Here is a 24,009-nt window from a genome sequence, read left to right as displayed (position 1 = left end):
AGCACCACCTACTCTTATTGAACTCGATCACATATAATGCTACAAAAGAACAAAAAAGCGGACTCCCTCGCCAATTAAACGTACGACAATACACCACAGACGATAGAAATTCACCTGTCCAACTAGGCACGGAGCAATTTTTACCACAAGCTACCAACTAATCACCATCACCCCGAAACGACGACCTCCGTATGACCCCCTCTCATTTTTCGAAGACAAATTCAGGAGAAAGCAACAATCGTTCTGGCAGAGGTTACGAACTTGCTGCGCAAACACCGACTTTTCTTTGCACGTGAAAGGCTCTTTGGCTATTGTCCGGAAGTCCTGTAGCCGGAATTCGTAAAGCCGTGGCCCGTAAGGTGACGTTGAAATTACGTCACATGGCTTCACGTCACGTGACCTGTACACTAACTGAGTTTCCCTTCTAAATAAAGCGAAAAAGTTGACGGCACGTGTAACGGTCGCATGACCAATACGCGAATTCAGTTCTCCGCTAGATTTAGCGGGAAAATTGACGATACGTGCCATCAACACTATTTAGTTTTCTCCCTAAATTTTGTGAGGAAAATGATGTCCCACGATTCACGAAACGCGTCCTATACGCAAATTCAGTTTCTCCGCTAAAATATAAAAGAAAACATGTTGTCCCGTGACATATACGCTAATTAAGTTTACCTGCTAGATTTAGCGGGAAAATTGACGTCATGTGACTTACAGATAAATTCAGTTTACCCGCTACCCTTAACTCCCCATACTCTGGGGACACAGGCCGACCCGACGGGGAAAGTCAATGGGTGACTGAGTCAATAGAAAGTTTTAGTAGGTCGTTCTGATACCCGATAACGATAAGACGCAAAGGCGGTGGAGGAGTATCGGGTATAATTATCGAATTTATCGGAACAATCTACTAACACTTTCTGATGAGTCAATCAGTTGGAGAGTAGTGGGTGGAGTCAACGAGGCGTAGAGCAGTGGACAGGCCTGGAGGCACAGCTCGATAAGAAAATTTCTAGAGGTTACTAGGGTTTCTGATGCAAGAATGTTTCACGTATCCCACACCATTGCCAAGTGATTTGCCGTCCTTACCGGCCGCTGGCACCTCGTCAGGCAACCTGTTTGCCTTTTGTGCCAGCGGACCGTTCAAGTCGGATTTGTATTTGACTTGAAAAAATAAAATGATTGATTGATTGATTGATTCGCTGTACGGAATCTGACAGTAGTGATACCCTCTTTGCTGCCCTTGTATAATTGAGACGAAAATCTACAAGGTTAAGAAGTGGGGAACAGTATTGGTATTTGTATCTGCGGGCAGCACTAGTTTTTAATGATCTTGGGAATTGTTCTTAGGCTCTAGAGCGCAATGTTTATGCGGTTCTGCAAATTTATATAGAGATGAAACGAATGGCACTTCAAAGAATAATTCCCATTGCTCTTTTAATCTGCCCCGTAAAAATAAATGTGTGTAATCCTGACAAACATTCACCGTGAATTTTTAGACCAATCCAAAATGTTAATGTTGATATGCACGTTTAATATATGTGAGAAATACTCGTGTTTTGCAGGGGTCCTTCAAAACGCGACCAACCAATGCGGTGATGTCTCGGTAATATGGACCCCGTTAGTATGGATACCACACCGTATAAAACAAATTCGCGGACAAACATAAATGCGTGTATCTTTGTCTCGGTGTTACGTATGACTCACATTATGAACAGTTTTTTAGGGGAAGGAGGTGTCCAGTAATGATGCATGACTGCGTAAACTTTCTCCGGCGCAAACGAAAGCAGCATTTCGCATAGGGGACTGGAGTATACTTTGGCCTTTAACGAAGAAAAAGCCATCGGGTAAGCTAGTTCAATGAGGCTAAGAAAAGAATGGCGCCGTTAAGTATCCCAAAGTCAGTGACATTCCAAACGGCGGGGGCATTCAAGCGTCTCTAGGGGAACGCATAAATGGAAGTACCCGATAAGTCGGAAATGGCGTCGTTTCCGGAAAGACGCCCGGCTTTTGTTTATTTAGCTGTCACATACGTTCAACGACACCGTAAGCGAAGATGTCTGTTCCAACTCAAATAATTATTTAAAAAGAAAAAGACGGGGGGGGGGGGGGGTTCTTTCAAAAAGAAATGAGATGCCCGTGACAATTTTACGCTTTCAATTACATCATTTGGATTGAAATGTTCGCTCTCTATGTTATCTTTCCCCACGAGTTTGCTTTCCTTGTGACTGTGACTTTGACGAGTATCTTTTTTTTTTCTTCACAATCAAACAGATAACACCTTAATCTAAAAATAAAGAGCTACTTAATTTAAACTCAATTTGCGTTATGGCGAAACAGTCTTTTGTTCTAGAGACAACGCAACGCAACAGGACGCACTTACGACATAGCACATGTATCATACCGAGAATGCTCTTTGACGAATGTCTGATAGTACTTCTTATAGATATATCATTTCGCTTGCCTTGTGTCCTTCGGGAGTGGGTTCCATGAATCGGAGTAGCTGTTGCATGATGATAAAGAGTTCTTATCCGGAGAGTCTTTTTGACCCCGGACAAATATACAACCGTGAATGGTTCGTCCTCGGATGTGCCTCCTTTTTACGGCGCTTGTTTGCGTGTGCTTTAAAATAAACAAAAAAATCGTTCCTACAGCGTACTGCTCTTTTTGTTTTATATATTATGGATAATTAACCTGACTGACCCAGGGGTAGACACATCTAGTTCCACAATCAATGGACTGACTCGAAGTTAAAAGATTTATAATATCGTCTATAAACCCGCACTTTGTTTTAGATGATTACGCATTAGTAGAATAAATAAATATCTTTTTTTATAAACATCATATATCACCCTGTAAGTTGTTACAATCGCTTAGGTACGATCTATTATAATAAACTTTAGAGATTACAGAAAATTTACTCAAACATATTTTACCTACACATTGTTTGCTTTTAAGGTGAGGACAGTTGTTGCTCGTAAATCTCTTAAGTTCATTAAATCTCCTAGCAGGATTAAAAATATGAAGGAATTTTATTATATATCTTAACACCGATATACCTAGGCACCAGTGAGTTTGAATTATATTTACCATTTCTTTGCATTACCTTCGCCAAAAGAACACGCTCAAAAAGCAAATTTGAGTAACTTCAGATACGTTTAATCAAGCATCCCTAAAACCTCTTCGCTCTTTAAGGAAAGCCAGAAAACAAAAGCTTCACAGTTTCTTGAGTAACATAAATCGGAACTTTATCATTGCGCACCATTTTAAACAGAGCATCAGTATTTAAAATGTCTCAGCAACAACGATAATGTTCTTCTCCCACGACTCATTAGCCTTGACATTTAAGGCATACAACATACTAGCACGAACATTCAAGAGGATCGGCTGCTGCTCGGTGCTTGTACGTTGTTTATCAACTCTCGTTATTTTCTCTCTTTTTGTTTCCCAGACTTTGGGGTTTACGGTGGGCCGAGCACCACTCGTCTGGTTTGTCACGCCCGGCACGATCTCGCGTATGCCATTCGCACAGTGTCAGTCGGGCAATGTGCCCCGGACAAACAAAGACAAAAGCTTAGTTTCGGCCTCCTGCCTGACGACGAGTACGTGCGCTCAAAAGCGGCCGCTGTTTATTAAACCACGTCCACCCCTAAGCCGACAGCGCGGAGGGAGCTTCGCGCTCGCCTCTCCAGTGAACCTCTTCCCTTTCATCGTTTGACTCCGCACTCTGCGCGTAGTGTTAGGCATTGGAGGGAGCAGGATCACGTGTCGAACGATCGAAGCGTGATTGGTCCAACGAGCTCGTAGCTTCCACTGCAGTGTAAGCTCAGGGCCGAACGGAATGAGAAAGTGCAGCTTATTTTTAGCGCATCCCTGAGGGTGGGGTGGGACAAAATCCACATGGTTGAGCGCGCGAATTGTGAAGTTTTGGTTTGTGGACGAGAGACAGATTCAAGCATCGCCTGTTTGCCGAGTTAACGGCTAGAAAATAAACGTAAGAGGTGAGGCGTTAGAGGGTATGGGAGTTTTTGGCGCAAACCACGCATACAAACTCTTTTTACACCTGACTAAAACAAATTCTGTTATTACTGAGAATTTAAGAAACGCAGGCCGTGGCGAGTTCAAAGCCTATTATCGCTCCGCAGCAAATGAGATTGTCTCTTTAAACCAATAAGTAAAACTTCGCGTTTCCGAAGATTTTTGTTGTTGTCGTTGCTTTTTGCCAGAAATTCAGAGTTTATCACACTTTTTTGTTGGATTTTTAGGTCTTCAGAATTCAAAATTCAATTTGGGGATTCAGCATATTTTGTAAATTCCGCATTGAATTTGTATGATTTTTGCACGATCAAGCGACATCTTTTTAGCTGAATTTGGCGTTGGCGACCTTGACGTTTGGAATGTTAAATGGCCGGCTACGAAACTTGCAAATTTGTGGTGCTTCGAGAATTTTCGATGCTTTGATACTTGATACCCCACACCGCGGTTGCACGAACCCGGAAAAGGGGCGAAGGGAGTAATATACAATACGAGTTCGTAGTTTTCACTGTTATACAAACACCACCCCTCTTTCCCATAGAAAAAAGCAAAAATAGTATGTTCCCAATTGGAAATCCAAACACTGACTTCTCTCGTGACCTAGAAGTAGAACGTCACGCTGTCCCGACCGAACCTTAGCGCAAGGTAAGCGGTACACTTTTTTTTTTTTGCGAAGGATCTGAGTTTTGAAATAAAACTAGAGTGGTCTATCCTCATAACCAAAGACCCTGTTCTGTGAACAAACTTACTTGCAGAATTACGTTTTTTTTACATTGTGGTTCCGAAATGCGGTGTTTATGAGATAAATCCGAAAACACTAAATCCCACCAATAAGAGAGCTGAAATAAAGGAAATCACCAAACAAGAAACCTTAATGTCTGAGCCATGCCTTGCGTTTTCTTTAAGCCGTGTCTGACTAAGAACCGATTTGCTTAGAGACTGTAGATGTTTCGTGCGCCGCTTGTCCCAATCGTTTCTGCGGTTAAATAAAGAAAAAGAAAACGATTGGGATGGTCGTCGCCACGGCACGCGATTAGCCCGGCCGCTAGAAAGGAAAAACAATAGAAGCGTTTCGAACAATCCAGGAGTCAGACATATCTTGCTCCTGTCTTAAACTTAAAACATAACCCTACAAGATCGCACCCCTATAATAATATTTTCTGGTATGGTCTAGCTGCCCCAAGCTACCGCCCGTCATAAAAGGTACATCAATAAGCATTCATCCATCCATCCATCCATCCCGTCACTGATCAAAGAAATACGACGAGTGTGGCTAAATATGTTCGGGCTTCTTCCTTTGTAATTCGCTTTTAAAATGCATTATGGGCAAAAAAAAAAACAAAAAAACACTGCAACGTCATTGGCCGCGAAGCGATAATAAGATGCTCTCGACTCGACCGGCCCTGCTATATTTTAAAGAAATATTTATGCGGGGCAAAAATCCCTCTTTTTGCTCTCCGGGATTCGCATCACGTGGAAACAAAGTTACGCTTTTTGCGCGGAGCTGGGCTGACTTAGACATCCCAGGGGGGGATGGGGAAGCTTTGGCTCGGGCTGCACAAACGCTTTTCCTCCTCCGCGTAAGACCTCTTTTTCATTGGCGCCACGTTATTCGCGCGTCTGGCAACTTTACAGACCTTGCTCAGCGAGATGTCGGCGGTAGCATCGAGATAACCTCACTCGTTGTGGCTTGCGCTGTTGCGGGTGACGTCCGAGGCTCCCGCAGTGGTCTTCGACATTCGACAATGCCGTCCTTATGCCGCTCCTCGTGCAACTCGTTTTTTGATTCCACGTCCTTCCCGTTGCATCCACCCATTCAAGAAGCATCTTCCTTTTAGCAGAAAAAAGTTCGTCGTCTTCTGCATCAAACAGCGCTACTGCCATAATCGCGCATCGTCGTGTCTTGTACGTCTCCATATTTCTACACTCGTCAGCGCGCACCGAGCCCTGTTGTCATGAGGGCGACCGCTAAATGCGTCTGATAAAACTGATGTCTCTCTCGGATTCTTGCCGTTCGTGTGAGTGCTTGAGTCGTGCAGGGAGTTTTGCTGGTTCGGCCGACCAATGACGTCACGTATATCCCTCCGCGAAAAGCATCCGTCCTGTTAATACCCTTAATCTTTTACAGACTGTTCGCAACTTTCACGGCCTATATAGGTTCGCGCTAGTTTCTATCAAAATGGCTGTCATCTCGATGATCTTTGTAGAAGAGCAGTACGAAATGGGTCTCCGACGCGTAATTTTAGTCTTGTAATATACGAGTGATACCTCCTGCATAGAAGTCAGGGAGGTTTAAGCCAGCACTTTCATTACGAAGCCAATCATTCAGGAGCTAGGGGGGCGATTCTCACACCCCTGTACCGCCATCACTGAAAGTTTAGAATAGCTCACTTTGGAATAGCTCATTTTCGGGATGAACCCTCTAAAAAGATCAAAAGGTGCTTGTACCTCCTGCCCCCCCCCCCCCCCCCCCCTTCAAACTTACCTGATATAACAGCCACGTATAATGAGGCATTTCTCGTAGAACTGTTGAGTGTACGTTGGAGGGGCACGTTCACAATATTCGCACGAGCGAATGCTTGCATAAGGCTGTCCCCCTAAATCATCGTTTTCAAATAGCGCAATACTAATTACTTGTCTTACTCAATAAAATTTAAGCTCGTAAAACAGGAATCTCCAAAGGCCGGCCCGCGGGCCAGATCCCGAGTGGGGTTAGATATATTTTCTGCTTCCTGTCGTTCTCAATCACGTGGGATGCGTATCTGGCATGCGAGACGAAAAAATAATAAAACTTTCAACCTGGAATATGCGAGAAAACAAAAGTGAGGTAAAACGAGAATGTGTGACAATCACGGATTTTTTGTGAACATATACCCCTTGCGTGGAGAGATCAAAACAATGTTTTACCACATACCAGAAGTGACGAAATTCAACATAATGCTTAGCTGGGCTTGTTGCCTCATGACTCGAAATGAGTGCCAAAGGAACATGGGCAGGTGAAGAAGTGGACGACAACACGTGTTGTCGTCCACTTCTTCACCTGTCCCTGTTCCTTTGGCGCTCATTTCCAGACAGGCGACATTCAATATGGCTGCGCCCTTGAGGAAAAGGCGTCTAAATTTATATGGCGTATCTAATCACGTATACACACGCGTCTCGCGCTCAAATTTCGTGCGTCTACTAATATCTAGCAGAGTACGCACACAGCGCGTGAGCGTGTATTGAACATAGAGCTAGTACAATGAACGCTAGAGGCTCAGCTGGCGCTATTGTGCTGTTTCATTTTGATACAGACAGCAAGCAGTCAGAAATTGACTTCCGATAATGCGTTTCTAAGGGAAAAAGCGAGTGCATTTTCTCTCTACGCTCGATTATAAGAGAAAACATCACGAATAATTTGTACGTACTAAGCACATTGGAACATTTCTCAGTCACGCAGACGAAATAATTGATCAGTTACAGCATTTTTATTTGAAATTCGCGGCATGAAAAACGGTGTTAAGACCGCTTCGTACGTGTATTTGTGTGCACTGTCGGACACTGTTAGCGCGAACACGGCGTCGACGCTTTCCGGCATTGGGGATATACGTGCCAAACGAACGAAGGACATGTGGAAAACCAAGAGAGACGGAAAGCACTACGCAGTAACACTGGATAAGTTACTCCTTGTGCTTGCAGACGATCAAAATAAATATAATGACACGTAATATAGTCCGATTTCCGATAAAAAAAGTACTGCTTTATTCTTTCTGCTCATGAATATGTGCGAAGATGCTTGTTCGGTGTTGAAATCCAGAGAACAGGTGCGCGATAAAAACTTCATAACATAGGAAATAATAAGAGAACACACCTTTCGCAGCCCACGTACTTTATTCTTTACGTTTCGAACGTTTTTTAACCACTTGTAAATATGCACGACGGAGTTATTTTCATACAGTGAGAGGACAGGCATATTAACAATATATAAGCACCAACGGAATGCTGGCGAACTTTGAACACACTCTACATTCCTTTCGATCGTTTTTTTGCTTAGGATCGTCGCTCGTTTCTACATACCTGGTATGGGACAGTGGTGTGGGCCTGAAATATAGCGAAGTTTAGCATCGTTTAGTGGTAAAGGAAAAATGCTGTAACTAAAGCAATTACACTTTCAGAATATTAATGAAGGTACATACTATCGGGTACAACCAAAATAACAAAAATTATTCATGTTATTTTCCGACGAGGAGACAAAATTCACGCGCGTTTTCCCATAGGAATACACAGGAAGACTGGAAAAGTAAACTGCATGCTGTCTGCTTCAATTTTCAACCGGAAATCCCGTAGACACTAGCGCCAGCTGAGCCTCTAGCGTTTATTGTACTAACTCTACGGTATTGAAGATAGAAACGTAGAGAGAAGCGAGACAGAGAAAACGATTTTACACAAAAATATGATCTGTGCGGATGGCGTTTTCGCGTAAGAGCGTCATCTGTTTTCTTTTAGTCGCTTAATCCCTTCTCCACGTCGCGACGATTGGCTATTGGGCAGGAGATCGAACTATAGGTGGCGCTTTATTAAGGTTGTTGTCCCCACAGCCCGGTGTTTACTAACACAGCATAACAAAGAAATTGAACCTCGTCATGCACGGCCGGGACCCGAGCGCTTCGCTCTGACCAATGCTGGCCTTCGAATCGTCATCTTCGATTTCACTGATGAAAAACAAACAAGAAAATTCGGTTTGTTGCCCCCACAGCTGAAGCGTGCCGCTAGAGGCGTGACTGTTCGATCTCCTCCCCAATCCGCCTGCTCCACGGGACACTGGACGGGAAGCGTTTTTCATGGACGATGTGTCCAGAATACGGTCATGCGGTACTCGTCTATAGTATTTTGTGCCATAAGAAAGTTTTAGTGAACCGTTTTTGCGGATTCGATTGGGTACGATGGGTCTTCCGGTACAAAGTGCGCATATCCGAGTTTTCTGGGGTGACGTACGCCTAGTTCGTACCGGACAGCCTATCGTACCGTATCAGATGTGCAAAAATGGTTCCCTGAAACTCTCTTTCAAAACTCATGGAATGCCGTTTAATGGAACCCCCCATCCCAAAGGTGTTCGTCCGTCCGTCCTCCCGTATATTTCCCCGACGAATTCAGTGGGGTGACCGACATCACGTGACCTGATGTGACGTGACTTTATATCGCGTGATGTCAGCTTACGCAATAACTGATATCACGTCGAATTAAGCGGCGAAATAATTCGCTCTTCTCCACTCATTAATAGTGGCCCGTGTCCTAACAAAGAATGGAAGGATTTCTAACGGAATCGCCAAGACAGAATATTTTGTTTGTCCGTCCGCCCGAGCATTTACCCGCCAAATTTAGACGAGGTGAATCACATCACGTGAAGTGACGTCACGTGACTTGACCTCACGGGACGTCACGTCGCGTGACATCATGACATACGGCGTCATGACGCTTCATGGCAATCTCGCCGTTAAAATAATCGAGGAAGTAATAAACAATGTGTCCTTTGCTCTCCGAAACGACTCCTTAATCTACTTTAAACAAATTTAAACGATCGGGACTTAAGTTTTGCATACCTTCTTTTTTTTTATTTGTAGTTTTTTTGTTTTTGTTTTCTGGGAATACATCTAGATGTAAACCGAAGTCAAAAGGCTGCAAAGCCTGACGGAGCTTTGGAACCCTTACAAAGTACTAGGAAAGTTAACCAGCCAGCAGTCAGCTATCAAGAAAATAGCGAGAAAAAAAAGATGATCTAGGTTTATTTGCAAAAGCAGTTTTCGAACAATTAATGTATTTTACACTTCGTTATTATTTTTTTACTAAAAAATGACATCACTTGCCACCAGAAATGTTTAATTCTTTTCTTACACTATGTGGAAAGGATGTTGAAAGTTTTTGTTTTCAGTTTTATTTATCAAGTTATGAGCCTGCTCAGCGATTTGTTACTTTCCTTAATTAGTTCTAACTTCTAGGGACTTTTCAAATCCGTGCTACAACTTTTTGAAATAAGAAATAGTTTTCTTTGTGTATTAGGTGAACAAGACTAAAGTAATATTTTGATGGTTTTTAATAAGATATTGTTGAAGCAAATGATTCGTGCGTAAGTCTCACGGTTTCCTTGAACGTGTTCTAGCATGCGGAGTATTCTTTTTGCAAAGACTATTACTTGATTGTAATTCCCTATTGTTGTTCTTTCCCATACTAATGCACCGTGTGATATTTTTGACTAGCATAACGAGTAATATAAAGATTGTTACCATACAGGGACCAATTTACAAATTCTTTAAACACAGATTAATGTTTTCGACAATTCAGAGAAAAGCATTTAACGCGGCAGCGTTTAAGAGCTCGTGTCGCAGAAAATCCGGCGTCGGCTCCGATGGGACCATAAACTCCCATAATGCAACGCGCGCAGCCACATGTCACGTCACACGTAGCCGTGTCGCAATGACTCTACCGACTCGCCAAATTTTCCCGCCGAATCAGGAGGTACATTTTCGGCTAACATGACGTCACAGCCACTTGTGACGTCACGCGTCGCGCGACATTACGTCACACGTTACGTCATGTGACGTCACGTGACACGTAACGCTGCCGATTATACCACGCCCACACGCTTGCACGGCTCGGGAACGAGCGCGAGTTATTATCAGAAGGCTCTGCGAACGCGGCCCGGTACCACTATCGCGTTCCACTTCTAAAGTTTTTGTACATCCGCCGTACATTTCAATTTCTCATGAAACCATACACCCATGAATTTTTGTTGTTCCCTAACTTGACGCACTCCATAGCTACATCGAACTTGTAAGAGTTTATTTACGTGCACATAGTGGTATCTTCCCTTTAAGTAATTTTAAACAAGTTGTTGAGCCACACCAAGTATTCCATAATATTATAGTTGAATTAAGTTATCACGCTTTACCACAATAAATGCTTTGGTAAAGTTAAGAAATAAACATAATGTGTAAAAGTTTCATTCAATGTTGTCATTTATTCTGGCTTTGACGTAGGGTAAAGCTTGCTCTGTAGGTTTATGTTTTTAAATTCCACATTCTGCTTTACTTACAATAGTGTATTTCCTAAAAAAAATTCCCCTAATCCTACGGTAAATGAATTTGAAATATTTTGGTTTCGTCGGTTTAAGACGTATTTGAATGATTATACCACCTTGACCTTAGGTTATTTGTGGGGAAGATGAGGGGTGAGAGATGGGGAATACGATGAGGCTGAAATGTTTAGAAATATTTTGGATAAAATAGGCAGAGCCGAGATTGGTTCTGCCTATGGATTGGTTCTGCCTCTGGAATAAAACAATATAAATTGTTTTATTCCACCAAATTTGTATGCTGGGCTTAGTCTTGCAATTTGTGTCTGAATCGGAAATTCTCCGCTCGGTAGCATGATATTTGCAATATAGGAAAGAACGTGGCAACGTTTTTCTGAGACATATGTTTTACTGGCACTGATATGTATCGATGAATGTCAGCTGAAGTGTTATTCTTTAAACTTGCAATAAACCGAGCAGTTTCAAAAGGTGTGGTTGGTTAAAATATTGAGTTTATCAAGGATGCAGTCCCGTTTCGACGCAACTTTCTCCTCGATTCTTCCCTTCGCTACTTGTACAAACACTAACCGAATATGCGTTCATAATAATTGTTACCTACTTCCCTTTAATATGTGTAATTTTTTAAAATATTTATACACGTGGAAATAGTGTTTTTATTGGTTATCTGATTTACTGTATTCTACACTTTCCTCAGTACAGTATTTAAAGTGTCCCCGATGAGTCCAAAAATAAATCAATATGAAAACATGTGTTTATTAAAACGCATGTTTCTAATATCGATATCCAACCTATCTATACGGTTATGTAACTACTAACTGGTCGCACGTTGATAGGAGTGACGTAGTAGTGATCACTTGAGAAATCAGCCAACGCCGTTGCTATATCAGATATCAGAAATGTATCTAATATTTTCCCCTATAATTCATCAATAATTTGATCATCGAGCAATGATCGATCATCGACGATAGCCGATCATTGAATCAACCCATTGCTAATTACCAATCTCTGTGACGTCATGTCACGTGAGATATTCCAATTTTAATCTTCCTCAGAAACGGCTTTTCGCTCTTTCCAGCTACCTCTCGTTCAGTAGTCCGACGCGGTCTCTCTCTGACGCGGGTGCAACTGTCTCTGTCGTGCTTAGACGTCGTGTGCAATTGTAAGAAGTGCGGGGACTCGCCGGCTCTCTTACGCTATGTCAAGTTGAGATTATAGTTAGGGATACTTCTACAAGGTGGCGCTTAAAATGTACTCATGGGAAAGTGTTGGAACACGCCGCTGAATGGCGCCATGTGCAGTTTGGTATAGTTGGTGATATTCCCATCAGATGTCGCGAGCAGCGAAACTAATCTCATCATTTGCATGGGTTCGAGACACCAATTAGCGAAAGTCATTTGTCTCTTTATATATATATATATTCCGTGAAGATATCCGCAGATTAGTTATGGAAGGTACATGAACGATCGTCAGGTATCAAATAGCTGCCTTCATGCTCTTCTTTACAATCATCTACATTGTTGTCGTCGGACTTGCCGCGTCTCAACCAAACCCGTACGGCTACTGCACACTTGAAACCAAGCTTGACGGAAGACATCAAAGTTCGTCGATGTTCAGACTCTGTTTTGGCAATACGTGCATGGATGAAAGTGTACTATCCAGAGAAAACCGGCGTAAACCTGGACAGAAAGCAAACTCGCAACTTAAACCAATGTCTTAACAAGGCAGACGTTCATGCCTTGCGGAAACATGACCTACAGTGCGAAGACACTTGCAATATAAATGCGTCGATGTATCTCCGTCGGTGTCTATTCAATGTGTATCAAAGTAGACGAGGGGTCGAAAGAAAACCTTCGATGTATGGGATAAATTTAGATCACGAAGCAACTTTGCGCCTCTTGGACTTCTTTAATAAAGAGTGATAAGACACGCTACTGTGTGTGTGTGTGTGTGTGTGTGTGTGTGTCATACAACTCTGCGGAGTCTTTTTAACAGAGTCCATGCAGTGAAAAGAACATGATCGTATACATTTTTAATTTTGTTTATTTTCAAGATCATATGCCCTCACCCAACTTCTGTCGGAAGAATCATAGCCTCCCGAACTCACAAGGTACTGGAGATCGGGCGTACGCCGTTTTCTCAATATATTCTCAAAGATCCAAGCCTTGATTTCGGGGATGGAAACACGTTGGAACTCAGTTTCGTAGAAAAAACCGATAACGAGCCTCTTTTTCCCCATGTCGATGAGGTGATAGGGTGTGGGAATACCTAGTCGGATTCTGTCGACGATAAATACCTTATATGTGAAGGACTGTTTGCATTTTTTTAAAGTAACGTGTCGTTCTTTAGATATGTGCACATGGTCCCCGATCCGAAATTTCGGTGTCTTGGGTGGTTACGACCGAGGAGGAAAGAGATGAAGAAAGAAATCGGTCTGGTTCTCCTCGGTGACGTCGGTGGGTCGAACACCCAGTGTCCTGTGGTTAGCAGAGTTGTAGGATTTTACAATTTTGCGAAGGTCTTCTATTAATCGCCTCGTTCTTGCATGCTCAAAGTATTTATAGTTCCGACTCATAATGGTTCGTTGCACGCGTTCTACTATGAAAGTCGCTTGGTTTGAAAACATGGAATACAATTTAACTCCCTTCTTATTCATACTTCACCCGACTAATTTAACGTGAAATTCACGGCCGTGGTCTGTGCATAGATACCCACTCTTCTTCCTCCTAGAAAATACGATTTTAAGCGCTCTCACGACATCTTCTTCCGTCTTTCGAACAGCCGGAACGGTGGAGATAAATTGAGAGAACGCATTGATCAAAACCAAAGTGTATCTTTTTCTTGATAGGATGGATGCGTGGGCGAGTTTATGAACCACATTTTACGGTGACAGCGCGGAGAAACAATCCTTTTCTTTTTCTTTTGTCTTGTCTTTCGCCTGTTTTCGTTGTATTTTGTGCTATTTCTTCTGCCCATCACGTTCTGGATACTCAATCCAGACGTTGGAAAGAAGAACGAAGTGGTCGAATAAACAAGAGTTGTAAGTTCAGCGCGTGTGCTTGTCCTTCTGAGTATCTGGTGTGTGATCGTTTCTCTGCGCTGTCACCGTGAAGTATCTTCCTCCATCATTATATTTCTAATTTTTTTTTATTTCCACGAGGTCCGCCTGATAGACGTATTGAAGTCCCAGGGACAACTATTTGGGGTATAGACGAGGGAGTTTGGTTTCCCTAAACAAGGTGTAGGTGTAAGCGTCGAATATTTCAAAAAACTTTTCCTCCGTTCTTTCTACCGTATGACTGGAGAGTCTGTTGACCATACCGAAGGATGCGGAATGGGCTGCTCTGAAGTAGACAGCTTCGCTTTCCTTCTCTGACGACGGCATCTCGTCTTCCGCCCGTATGAGCGAGCGCGATGGGCTGCCAAGTCCAGAAAGTTGTTAATTGCGGCGGAAACTGCACCCCTCACCCGGGAAGGTTGTCTTTTGTAGAGCTCATAGCGTAGTAGATCGATTATGTTGGATTCCTCGATCCTTTCTTCAATGAACAACCAACTTTCCATCGGAGCTGTAGGTAATTAAAGACGAAATGCTTTCCAAGAGCCTTTCAGCGTACTTTCTTGGGCGGGAAGAAAACGTGGAAAAAATTTGCTCGCGTTCAAAAAACCTTCGTGTAAAATACCTTCCATTGCGTTATCGACCAGACGTTTGGATATCCGTGGAGGAGGATCAGCAGCGGCAACTACAGCAGCAACAGCGTAGGTCGACGGTGAGTGCGGCGATGGTGGTGATTCCTGCTGCTTCGAGGAACGCTTCGGTAAAATGGTCAGAGTGGACGATCCTCGTCGACTGGTCGATCCTGCTTTGAACGTTCTCTCTTTAAAGCGATCTTAGTTTATGATGCTCGTTGGCAGATTTTGCCTGACCAATAGCGTCGCGACATGTTTGAAGTGAAGGGGAACTGGCATTTGTTTCTCTCGCAAAATTAATTCGAAACAATATCACTGAGTTTGACTCTTAGAGAGGCTTCTCGTCGATTATAACCTATGACGTGTGGGGGTCCCATGCAATCACCGGTTTTAAATATAGAAGCGATCGACTTTTTTTCTGTATGTTCTGCTAAAATAATAATGACTGCATCGGTGTCGCGATCTTCCGTGACATTGTTCATCTGCGTTTTCTGTTCTCTCGTAAACAAAATCGATTCGTGATGCGTGTCGTTGTTAATATAGAAATTGTACGGACGTTAACTATTATGAAGCGTCTGAATGATTCTTTTCAATTTGACGCCATCCGCTTCCCTGTCTTGCCTTAAAATGTCAGGAATATGATCTTTGTAGGCTATGACTATGGTGCCTGGATCGCGTCTTCGACTGGTGTGTTTAGCGTCCTATCCCGCCCATACATCAAAAGTGGTCCCAGAGCGGCAACAAATGACGTCACAGAAGCCGGAGTGTCATGCTATTGCCTGTCGCGATCCTGGCGGTTGGCCGTAGAAATACCGGCGAAAAGCACGAGCGAACGCGAGTGTCGCTGTCGTCACGGCGTCCCAGGCGTCCCAACTTCCGGCTGCTCTAGCTTCCGTGAACTGTCACAGTGGAGAGCGACCTGCAGCAGAACAGGCGTCTGCTATTTGTACCACAGCTGTTGGGATGCCGCCAGGTTCGCGACCGGCGACAGCATGACTCTTCTATGACGTCATCAGGCGGAAATCGAGGGACCACTTTTTTGGCCGCGGTAAACACACCAGTCGGAGACTCTTTCCAGGCACCACAGCTATGACTAAGAGGTGGTATTTTTCATTTTCATACTTTGATGGCCCTGGCGATAGCTCTTCCTCAGAGTGTAAATAAGAGACCCAACGGAGCCAGAAGGATCAAAAGTAAAAAAAGCTCCTTGCTGCATCAACACACTTTTTTACATTCCTGTGACTTTTCTTTCAGTTTCCCAGTGATCTTAGAAGGGGTACAAACCTATTTACCATCTTTTTTTATAATTAGTGTGAGAGGAACGTTTCCTGTGCACACATTTAGGCAAATTTTGCGAACAACATTTAGGTGTTCATCTTGATGTCACGAAGGACTTCTCTGTCTACACGATTGAGCTCTGGTCAAGAGGTGCTAAAACGGTGCTTGTCCCAAAAATTATTTGTGAAGACGTGTCGTAGGCGACTTCTGGTCCCTCGTGTGGCAAGATCCTTGTTCTCAGACGAACATTATCGGGACAAGTTTGCGACAGGTTAATCAGGATGTAACTGAATGGTGTTTTATACGCGTCCGAATATATACGCGGAAGGACATGCCCTCTCTGCGCCCTAAAGGATTGTCGAAATAGCACACACCGTTGATCTATAATCCTCACCGACCGTAATATCACAAGAGCCGTAGAATTTAAACTGATCTTTCGCAAGCATAAATTTTGGTGAAACATATTTTGAGTAATGAGAATTACAGAGGCGTTGTGGTGAGCAGAGCCATTAAAAAACTCGTATATCAATTTCATTTTTTTTTCTATTCAAAAGTAAGTCGTCAAAAATGATTAGCGAGTTTTGTGGAATGTCCTTAGTGAGACCAACGTCCGGGTGATCGTTTAAAAACGGTTGGTCGTAAACGTACACGAGAAAATGCCGTCCAACATCTTATAAAACATTTCCTTTCTATAATGCAGCAATTTACAAATATACACGCTCTTGCCTCATTTCGGAGAACCAAGCATTATGACGGACGCGGGCGTCTCAAATTAAAATTTATCGAGAACGACCCTCAGGGCGTCTCCTTTGCAAATGGAAAGGGCAGTGTATCTACCCGTTTCTCTATACGCCTGATACATTTACCGGTTTCCTTACCAAAATGACACGATGAGACCACACGTCAGCTTTCTTGAGCCGGCTTATTATAGTGATAAACTGGCAAGCCATCACCCCGCTGCTGTCTAATTCCTGCTAAACACGCAGCCATTCGTCACCTCGTACACATATTGCTTTAAAGCAAAGAGTGGAAGCAACAGAAACCTAATACGATGCTTGGTGTCAAATTCTCGATTGCGGAGGCTGTCACGTCTAGACAGGTCTCGCTGTCATCGTTTCGTAAAGAGGTTGCTATAAAACCCTACGAACGTTCACCGTCTCTTCAAAGCGGGTCACCACACGTCAGATGAGAGAAAAATATTTGAAAGGCGTTTATTTTACGTTTTAAGATGTCTTTTCATTAGAGAAGCCCACTGCCGCCTCCGACCCAATGATGGAGAACCTCCTCGGCAAGCTTAACTCTCTGCGATCGTCGTGAAACTTTGTTGAGATGGATGTCATTTCGTGTGGTGACAAACTGCCTGTGTTAGATATTGGACGTTTAGACATCCGTCACGGGCCGTCCGTCTTCGTATCCCTCTAGCTGGCAGACAACATTGTCAAGGTGTTTTTAGCTAAACGCTTTTCAGATCGCTCAGTGACGAAGAGCCTGAAAGTATGCGTCACATGACAGGATTAGTTCTTCAGAAAAGCAAGGGCGACGGGCGCTCACCCGTCATTTTCTTCTCCAAGTGGGATATTTAGATATTTTTTTCTGAAATCTTTATTGAAATAACCAGCACAAGCTGGTTCCAGCATCCCAGCTTCATGTTCGGTTATTGCTCCAGCATGCCCAGCTTGCCGTGCTGGTCAAGTTGGTCCCAGCACAAGCTGGTCCCAGCATCCCAGCTTGATGCTGGGTTATTGCTCCAGGTAGCGTAGCTTGCCGTGCTGGTCAAGCTGGTTGGATGCTGGGTCGTGCTGGGTGAATTCTCGGTGAATGCTGGGCAAATGCTGGTTCGTGCTGGGGGAACTGGTCATGCTGGCTAAGCTGGCGGACTTCCCACCAGTTTAACCAATTTGAGTTAATACTCAGGATAAACAAGCCAAACTCTTCAGAAAAGCCAGCTCGTCATCCAATTTATTATTTTCGTATTCGCGGCCTGCTCACATGAGGTCAGATGCTACAGACACACGCCAAAAACAGGCAATAACTATAAACAGTACTACACGGATGAGAGAAGCAAACCTGGGTCCCGAATGTAGTTGGGGGCGAAGCGGTCTTTTGCGTAGTTGGCAGAGGCGAGGAAATCCGTGTGACTTGGATGGCATTGGCGATACCATTCGGCGCCACCGTAATTCACCGGCACATAGATGTTCGAAGACATGAAACGACATCTCAGTCCGACTTCTTCCCTCGTTGAACGAGCTGCGGCTCGCTGTCTCCTCAAATCCCGCTTCGCTTGCACCGCCGTTGAAGTAATCTCCAAAGAACGCGCACACAGCCGTCCCTTCGAAAATCTGCCCAAGCTAGCCAAACGTAAAAGAACTTGTTGTTGGGCTAGTTGGTGTTGACTGTATTGAGCCATGGTTAAAAGCGCTAAAGAAGACGTACACAAGAAATAAGACAAACACGGGCGCTACTCACAACTGTATTGGGAAAGGAAGATGGAAGTACATATATATATATAAATATACCTGATACACTTATCGTCACCCAGGCTACTCATGCGCGAGATACAAGAGCATAAAACCGTTTACATGTATTTATCGAAAAAACGAATCTCAGCATTATACAACGGTATTGACGTGTCGCTGACTCACTGGGGTCCCCTCTTCTTGATAAAATATGCCTTTTGCAGTTCGCGTGCCCTTTGAATTCTGCTTCTACCGAGGATCTTGGTATCACCGAAGCGTGGCTCGCATTTGCAGGCCCTACAGTGCGCGGGCAAATGTGCCCCGTCATTTGTCTTTAAATTTTTCGCGTGCTCTCTTAAACGGTAATTCGTGCATCTTCCCGTTTGTCCAACGTAAGATTTTCCACACGTTCGGGGGATTTCATACACGACCTCTGTGACGCATTCGATGTACCGCCTGCCGTGCTTCGCGCCACATCCTCGCTCGTTCTTGTTTTAGAGCGCAGCTCTTAGGCGCCCGTTTCCGGCTTGAGCGGCGTCGCCGTCGCCGTCGGCGTAACCAAGGTCGCCGCAAGGTCACGTGACCCCCAAGGTCACATGAGCACTCCCAAGGTCACGTGACCCCCAGGTCACGTGACCCTTCAAGGTCACGTGACCCCTTCTAAGGTCTCCTCAAGGTCACGTGACCCCAAGGTGACCCCCACGTGACCCCAAGGTCCCGTGACCCCTCCCAAGATCACGTGATATTCTTTGGTAGATGGCGGGCAGTAAGTATAGACCTCTCCCCTCTTGAAATAAAGCCCAGACACAAAATGTGTCAAATATTTCTTCCCGGAACCAGACAAATGGCCCACACAACACGTGCAGACCTTTCGTAGATTTTCTAAAAATTCAGAGTGGCTGCGACACGAACCGATCCGTCTTGAAATGGGATGTAGATTGCTTTCTTAGCAACGAGGAAGTCATCACAAATGGTGATGACTTCCTCTACGATAACCCTCTTATATTGTAACAAATTGAATGAATATGATATAAACTAATTTTGCTTGAACATCACGAAATATACGACTCTCAAAAGTGGGGATTTCACATCACCACCGTGTTCTGCTTCTATGTGTCGCAATACGTAAAAATGTAATTACTTGAACGCACAATGACTTCACAATCTAGTGAAAAGGCACGGTCTTTTCACCAAATCCAAGCATGTGCGACAAGTGCGGATTGATCACTACATACCCATTGTCAAGCCTTTGATCTTGAGGGAGGAAGTTTGAGTGTAGATTTGTATGCACTGTTTATCGCGTCAAGGAGGTGTTCTGCCAATTCGTGAAAGCCCTCGCCGATTTGTGAAAGCCTTCGAGGATCTGAATTCGGTCCTGTATCATGACGTGTTTAACCCTTAATTCTCATTTAATTTAATTTAACCTCCTGATCGAACATCTCTTCCTGTACAGGATGGCCTTTCATAGGCTGACCTATTCCAAATATTTTTCTGAAAAGCCGAGTTTTTTGGCTAAGAGACACGACACATGCAAACCATTGTTTCTCTGATAGGTTATGGAATAACAACTTTCTTTTCAATTGACGCTCGCTTTGGGACCGAACAATTCTCTGAACCTACAACTCACCAACGAGAGGACGTCTTGTTTTGCAGGGATTAGAATCTTCTTGTTAATTCCCCTTTACGAGCGTCCGTTGGTTTCACCAAATAGATCTTGTTTGATAGCTTCGCCACATTCTTGATGCTAAATGGAAAATATAAATCCTTTAGGGCGACCCCACACGTTTTATTTGATAGGATACGTTGGGACAGCTGTATCTTAAACTTAAAGTATTATCGTGAAAAATTTCACTGAAGGTATTTGAAAAAGGTTTTACATAACATTTATCGCTCATTCTAAAGACCGATTGTGAACTCGGTCAATACCAGACTGACCGGACCGATAGCGAGGTTCGATATTTCTATCGGGTCAAACGAAAAGAAAGAAAGACGAATAAATAGAGCTGTTAATTTATATCCACAAGTCCACACTATCCGCAGTGGCCAGCTTGTGGCGATGAACATCCGCGGCCAGCCGATGCGCGTAGGTTGCTTCGATGTGATACTTGCACCGAACTGGCCGCTTGACGGTATGCGTCGTGTCCAACTCCACCATGTCCGTTGTTTCCGCTTCGGTTACCATGCACATCACCTTGCTCACCCATCCCGACAAGAATGGGAAAGGACCTTCGTGCCTTGACCACTTCTTTTCCTTTCCCTCGTAGTGGTCGTACACGTGGAAGACTACCCGGAACACTATTGTGTTCTGATTATAAAAACGAAAAACTTCACAAAATACTACCTCAAATTACAAGTAATAATATTTATGTAACAACCTGCGCAGAGTTGGAAATGAATCAGAAAATGTATGTCACAAAGTTGTTATCCATGGAAAAACTGCACAGCTATGCTATTTCAGTACTCTTATAAGACCGACTTAAAAAAAAGTATTAAAAAAGAAACGCATAGAACGTCTTGTTATTCTGAAGATTTATACAAATTATGTGCGAAAAACACGCGGATATTACGTCCCGTTTTATTTTAATAAGCTTCCAAAAACTTACTATACCATGGAGTCACTGAAACAATTATAATTTGAACTAAACAGTTGGTGTTTGAATTTGGATATATAACCTGGCTCTATTGCTTTTGCATTCCACCGAGTTTTGTCTCTTCTCTTTTTGTTGGTTTTTGTTGTGTGCCACGAATGCACACGAGAAGATTTCAGTATAGGCAGCCCACTGGGCACCAGGTCACGCATACAAGCACACCAGTGCTTTCGCGGGCCTGCATATGGAATATGTTTATGATATGAATAAAATGTTTCTTCTTCAACTGGGTCTATTTCGTAGGGAGGGAACTTGCCGAACACACAATCAGATCGATGGACAGTTCTAGTGCAGTTACAAAGTCGCTTTTCGTCTTGCGGTCACCAACGCAGACTTCTATCTTGCTCCAGCAAGTGTGTTTTCCCGTGCAACTATACTCTTTTTCATACTTAGTGTGCAACACTGTTAAAGCTACTGGCGCGAGCGCGTGGCTTCGTCTATGGTTTTGTTTGCGCGAGAACGAGTGCAAAGGATCAACAAGATCAAGCCCCATGCTCGCGCCAGTAGCTTTGACAGCATTGCACACTAAGTATGCAACAGAGTATAATCAAACGTCCGCTCGTAAACATCTCGACAGCTCGATCTTCACCACACGAATGACGGAGAGCGTACGTTGCCTGAGGCTGACGACGCCCTGCGGAAATGTCAACAAACTAAAGGTAACGGATGCGATTAGCCGCGCGACTCGCGACATCTTCTGGGTATATAACCGAGTAATCCAAACTGGAAACGAAACATTCAGCGGCGTGTCCCCACAATTTCCCACGAAGACATCTCAAGCGCAACTTTCTGGGAATATTGCCACGCATAGGGCCGAGGAAGCCAAGCCCGGTCACGGGCGTCTAGAAGATTCGTGTCCATTCTTACTCGGGACGTAACCTTTATAATTTTATCCTACTTTCTTGTTCTCGGAACTGTCTGTCCATTCTCACCCCGAAGGCTCGACGCTCGATCCTTCCGGTGCAAAGTTTTGAGAGGCCAACGTACACAAGATAAGGAGCTGCGCGGGACCTTGTCGAGTCAGTCTCGCTCTCGCTTGCCGTTGCGCCACCAAATCACCGCCCGATTTTTTTACTGTCTCGACGACCGTTCTTCATTTTGGTTGGCACAAGTTAGCCCATTACCCTTTCAATTTGAAACGGGATTTTTGACGCTTCTGCTCCTGTCACTCGAGACAATATCACCAACCATTACAAACTGGACAAGGCTTCATCCTGCGGCTTATCCCCACAGTTTCATACGAGTACATCTCATGCGACATCTTGTGGGTGCGTTGATTGACAGCTCTTGTGACCAGCCACTAGCCATGAATATTACCATAACGGAGGCAATAACCTTAACTTGTGTCTTCCAGTCACATTTTGCAGAAAAAGATGTATTCAAGTATTTCATTTTAGCACACTGAAGTTGATGTTTGCGACTATTCGTGACTGAAAGAACAACGCACGTGACGCTGACGTCACGGCGGTATTCAGAATGCACTCCACTTTTATTTTGATTGCAGCCGCGTTCGCGTCCACGACCGAGCGGACGATGAAAACCAGGGACACGGCTCCGTGAGAATTTTTACCCTAACCCCGAACTCGCTCCCCACGTGCGCAGTTTCGCCTCATTTTTCAGGAAATATTTTTCGTCAATGTCATTTTTTCTAGTTCGGTAAACGCACGCCGCACCCTGAAACTCGACGTGGCCCACAGCGGCAACTTTCGTGAGGTGCCGCGCCTTCTGTCTAGTGTTCGTCACGATGAAGCTAAGTTACGCCCCTTGCGATGCCTATTCCCCTTCCCAGAAGCAGTTGAACGTTGCCTTCGAGAAGAACTTCTCCGCAGGCAACTGCATCGGTAACGACGGGCACAGAAACATTTGACCGCGACGGCAGGTTCACATTGCCCGCAATCATCGAACGGCGGCTGACGTCGTTTTCGATACTTCCGGAGGTAGCACGGGCTTTAGTAGCGACAATTTGGTCGATCTAAGGTCGGTCACGGCACGGTATTCACACAGGAAGTCCATGCCAGGGATGACGTCTCTCGCACAGTCCTGAAGGATGGCGAACTTGACTAAACAGATCTCCCCGTGAATTTCGGCGCGAGCAGTGCACCTCCCAACAATCGTGATGAGATGTCCTCCGGCGGTGCGTATTTTTTAGCCGTCCCAGGACACCGTGACTCTCCGAAGGTGGCGAGAGAGCGTCCCACTTAAAACGAAGTAATCTGCTCCGGTGTCCACGAGTGCCGGTACGTCGTGGCCGTCGATGACAACTTTAGGGTGAGCATAGTTGTAACCCGAGACTGGGGATACGGACAAGGGACAAAACACAGAACGACAGGGACTTCGTCCCTGTCGTTCTGTGTTTTGTCCCTTGTCCGTATCCCCAGTCTCGGGTTACAACTATGCTCAATTTACACCAGCTAGCCTGCACCCTCACCATTGCTTCATAACTTTAGGGTGATGGGCACTGTTGCAGAATTGTTGCTCCGATGCTTGTCGTCGCTGAAGTGGGAGCCCTCCAACATTTTCGGAGGATCTTTCCGACAGTCGTCTTCGGCAGCTCCACCTCCAGGGGTTATTACCGCGCCTAGTTTTCTCGTTGACACAGAGGAGACAGGCTCTTTCGGCGGGACCTACGAAGTGGGCACGCCGGACCTCCCCAGAGGGCCACTAATATCCGACGGATGTCCGATCAAGATCCGCACGTCCGAAGCCAAATACGGACATCCATCGGATGTGCGGAAAATGTCCTGGATCGGATGTCCCAACCACGATATCCGTAAGAGGTTGGCAGTCCTTCTAGCGCCATCGATATCGTTCAGCCACCCAGCTTGCTGGAATTGGAGCACCG

The 24,009-nt window shown here is 44.5% G+C and overlaps 1 pseudogene; it reads left to right on the top strand.

The window, feature by feature from the left end:
• The window catches only part of LOC121835236, a 37,711-nt pseudogene that overhangs the window by 533 nt on the left and 13,169 nt on the right, over window positions 1-24,009 (top strand).

Source organism: Ixodes scapularis, unplaced genomic scaffold, assembly GCF_016920785.2.
Source record: "Ixodes scapularis isolate PalLabHiFi unplaced genomic scaffold, ASM1692078v2 PGA_scaffold12__126_contigs__length_90152505, whole genome shotgun sequence".
Classification (NCBI taxonomy): Eukaryota; Metazoa; Arthropoda; class Arachnida; order Ixodida; family Ixodidae; genus Ixodes; species Ixodes scapularis.
Note: the sequence above shows the minus strand (reverse complement) of the source record. Positions and strands in the feature narration are given on the sequence as shown.